The sequence below is a fragment of the Pteropus alecto genome, unplaced genomic scaffold (genome assembly GCF_000325575.1).
Source record: "Pteropus alecto unplaced genomic scaffold, ASM32557v1 scaffold21, whole genome shotgun sequence".
Classification (NCBI taxonomy): Eukaryota; Metazoa; Chordata; class Mammalia; order Chiroptera; family Pteropodidae; genus Pteropus; species Pteropus alecto.
This window is the reverse complement of record NW_006436282.1, coordinates 28,578,479-28,583,111: the sequence shown is the minus strand read 5'-3', so window position 1 is coordinate 28,583,111 and position 4,633 is coordinate 28,578,479.

Sequence of the window (4,633 nt, the reverse complement as noted above, 5' to 3'; positions counted from 1 at the left end):
GGGTTCTTATGACTGAAATGATAGTTTCGGACCTTTATTTTTGCAGTTCTATAAAGGGTTCTTTCTCTGTGATCTCTAACTACTCAAACTGTTTAGTTTATAAGAAATAAACAAGAAAAGGAAATCAAGAGATCAAGACAGTGTTTGGTCATGTTCAGTAACCCCAGTATTGTTAGGGGACAGTGCCCCCAGAAAGTGTGCTATGAGGACTTTTGTATAAAGATGTAGCTACTTTATAACAAGTGGGGACAAAATGAACATTCACCTATGGACTTGTTTCATGCAAAAACATTTGGAGGAACTTAAAGGGATTTTGTCAGAAAGTTGTGTCTAAAACGGAATCTAAAAATGACTACTTTAAGTGCATCGGATGGAAGTGGAGATTGAGTTTTTGTGAACGCCTGTGTTATGTTTGAACCTTTGCTTTGCTAAACCAATTTTCTTAGTTTGTGACACATGGCGTGCTTCTGCTGGTAAACACTAGCCAATCAGGTCTGCAAATCTTTTGCTCTTTTGCCTAGAACTGCCTTCCCCTTTCAACTTTCTTGCAAACTTTTGGTGAGTTTAGTACACTGGAAGGTGGAGATTGAAAATGGCTTGCCGTTTTGGCAAATCTTTTGCTCTTTTGCCTAGAACTGCCTTCCGCTTTCGACTTTCTTGCAAACCTTTGGCGAAGGTGGATATTGAAAATGGCTTGCCATTTTAGGGGGTAAAGATCAAAGTCATGTCTTGCACTGTACCCTGAAAAAGTGTTCCTCTCTGGTGTGATGTGCAATGCCATGCTTTTAGGTGTCTTTGTTGATGAAGGATGACCCTGACATTGTCTGAACTTGTTAAAAGCCGCGTGCCATCTTCTGGTGGTCTTACTCATTCTTCCCAAAATTCGTTTATTCTCCTTGTGCACTCAGACCGCACGCACGCTGGGTCTCGAAGATGAATTCGAAACAATTCATGTCCTCAGCTAGAAATACACAGCTAAACAAAGTGCTATAAAGTTATGTGATACCTTACCCGTTTCAGGTGTGTAACGTTATGTGCTATTTTACTGTTTCAGGTGTGGCTGGCGTGCCCTCGGGCTACAGATGAGAAAGTAATTGTGAGCCTAAGGATGGGGAGAGGGAGGTGAAGCCTCAGGAAATGGACAGGGCTAACCCTGGGGTTGCACCTTAAGCTAAGGCTACTTGGCAGCCCCCACTGGAGAAGGGGGAAAGGCAGCTCCCCAGAAGGGAATACTATGTGTAGGGACACTGGAGCCTGCATGAAAGCACTTGATGAGGGCTAAGGTGTGGCCGAGGACAGGGCCGTGAGGACAGGTAGGGGATGTGAGCCTGGACAGATGGCGGAGAGCAGTGGTAAGGGACCTTGTAGCAGGTGCTGAGTCAGCTTCCCTTTCTACTGTCAGGTGGCCATGCAGGTGGGGACAGATGTCCGTTCTTCTAGAACTCAGGCAGTGACTAAACCGAAGCTGGGCTGGTTTGGGGACAGCTTGGTCTCGGCATGTGTGACGCTATGTCACTGCTGACCCAGGGGCCTCTTCCAGACTCTCAGAACGGCGGGCTGGCGGGGACCTTCCAGTTCACCTCGTCTGGCTCCTTTGTTTTATAGAGGAGGCATCCTGAGTCCAGTGAGACTGAAGAACATGTTAGCTTGCCTTTAGTAGCTGTCAAATATTATGTAGCCGAAGAGTAAAATCAGAACTTACCCACATAGGCTGCTTGGGTCAGAAATGAGATGATACGTGGTGATGACCCAGACTGTCATCCCAGGTTCAAGCAGCTCCTATGAAAGAACAAGTTTTCGCAGATAAATATAGTTTGTTTCTTAGAAGTTGGTGTTCCCTCTTAAAATAGGATGGTTAGTACTGAAGGAACCTGACTGCTAAGACCAGAACACGTGGCAGGAAAAGCCGCATCCACACTCAATTCCTCACGATCACGTGTGCCAGGCTCGGTACCGAATCAGGTGTGTCACTGTGAGCCAGAACCACCCCAGTCCTTACACGCGTGGATTTTACACTCGGTTGCAGGAGACATCGTTCAGACACCCACACGAATACGAGGAGTTCCTGCGTAGGACACGGTGCTATGGGTGCCTGTCATTGGGGTACAGGGTGCATCGCGGAGGGACCTGAGCAGGGACCACTGAACGGACAGTGTGGGATGAGTGTGGCTTCACGATGGGGAGGGGCAGGCGGAGGAGCCCCTGCACGGGGCCAGCCACGGCACAGGTCCGTGCTGGAGGGAATGTGGGGAGCGAGGTATGGAGAGGCCTCCGTGACGAGTCACAGACGGTCAGGGTGGAGCGGTGCTGGAGGGACCGGGAGGAGCGCAGGGACCTAAGGCTGTGGGGCTGCTTTTTGTAATGTTCTCAGAGCTCTGACATATTTAAGAGGAGGAGGACATCATCAGATGTGCGTTTTGAAAAGACCTCTCTACCTGAGTGTGGGGAACGGACCGGAGAGGAGGCCGCGTGTACATATGGGCACAGACCGGTCAGGGGCCTGCTGGGGAAGGAAGGCTGGGCACGAGGGGCCAGCAAGGCTGGCGTGGTGGCGGGAGTGGAGATGTCGAGAAACGGACGGCTCCAGCAGCTTTGAAGAGCTAGGACTGCTGTGACGTGGTGATGGGGTGGGTGTGTGGATGAGGCCATGGGGGTGGCCTTTGAGTGTCAGGCTTGTGCAGTTGCTAGACGATGCTGGCTTTCAACAGAACTGGGGACCGTGGAAGAAGATCTGGTTTGGAGACCCCTAAGGATTATGTGAGCTAAATGGCACCGTGAAATAGGAGGAAAACAATTGATCCAATTAAGTAGTCATCCAGCCCCAGGGCCGCAAACAAGTACCGGTCCGGTCCGTGGCCTGTTAGGAGCTGGGCCGCACAGCAGGAGGTGAGCGGCAGGCCAGTGAGCGAAGCTTCACCTGTATCCGCAGCCGCTCCCCAGCGCCAGCATCACCGCCTCAGCTCCGCCTCAGATCATCAGGCACTAGATTCTCACAGGAGCACCGGTCCGTGGTGCCACAAAGGTTGGGGACCGCTGCTGTATATTTTATTATCTCTTACTATAATATGAAAGAAATTGGACCTAATGAAAGAAATTGAACCTAGTAAAAGAAATATAAAAATATTCCAGATGTGACATAAAAAAACAACACTTAAGCACAAATGTGGCGGCGTTACAGGTGATTGTGGTGTGGCATTGTGGGTATGCGCTGAGGAAGGGTGCCCACTGGGCAGACCTCCCCGACAGCTGTGCAGTGGCCCCGTTGGGAGACACGGACACAGCCACCATGGAATTATGGGGGCAAAACAGGACTAGCTGTGGGAGACTAATATTTTAGACTAACTTTAGCGCGGGTGCTTGGGAGAGAGAAAACTGCTTAGATTTGAGTTCGGGAAGAGGGGAGATAATGAGTTTGTTGGAGGCACGCTAAGTTTTAGGTGCTTAGACATCGACGCAGAGATACTCAACTTGGAAGTTCGTGTCAGATGCTCAGGGCACACATCAGGACTAGAGAGCGACTTGGCAAGTCACACATCAACTGGTGATTCTAGAAGTCTTAGAATTTCTCCAGGTAGGGAGAACACATATGGATAGAAGAGAAAACATATTTAATAAAATATTGAGGTATTTATTAAATAACTGGAATATACCAGAGAGCGTGTTAAATTATTTCCAATAGGTGCCTTGTTTAGTCCCGTTGCCTTGGTAGTTCCTTGATGGCCACGCCCATTCGCCTGATGAGGTAATGGAGGTTGGCATCTTGACCAAAGCCACATGGCCAACAAGTGGTGAGGTTTGGCTTCAAGCTCCCATCTCATGATGCCAGATGCGCTGTTCCTGTCATACGGCCTGGCCTTTACGGCTTAGCATCAGGAGGACGGAACGAGCATCTCGAGGATGCCGCCGACGTCTGAGAGGACGGCAAGGGGAAGGTGGTGTGGACAGGAAGCTGGAGGGGGCGAAGGAGACAGTAGGCGATTCGGGAGATGGCAGCGCCTGACAGGCTGTCACGCCGCGGGGCTCCATGGGGACAGTGGCAGGACGCAGCGAGGGCTGCATCGCCTGGACTGACGGCTGAAGGAGGGGGTGAGGAAGCGGAGTCCTTGAGCGGGGCTGCTGTGCTCGAGAAGGTGCTGAGGGCAGGGGAGGGCAACCAGGGGCGTGCATCCATGTGGCAGCCTCGGGCACGCCCAGGGCCTTGGCCGAGCGTGCCCAGGGCTGGGCAGGGAGTCCGTGCGCTTAGATCTCTGGGTCGTGAGAGGTTGAGGTGACTTCACAAGCGTAGAAACGCAATTCTGGGTGCAAGCTTGTTTTGATGTCTCATAACTTGTAATCAGTCTACTGTCTGTTCGTTTGTTGATCCTTGTCAGAAGAGGTCTCTGAAAGTTATTTGATGTGACCCGTGAGGACACACAGACCCTTGGCTGTTTTTCATGTGGACATTTCCCAGCACACACGTTGGTAGAGGCCGCGTGGTATTTACAATTATAGTTAGAAAATGACATCAAGAGTTAACGCTGGTCTAAAATGCCCCAACTTGGTTACTATGTAGTTCCTTTTATCCATCTTGTGTACTTTGGGTTATGCTGTCTGCCCAGTGTTTTGATTTCTACTGTTAATTTTGTTTAGCGGT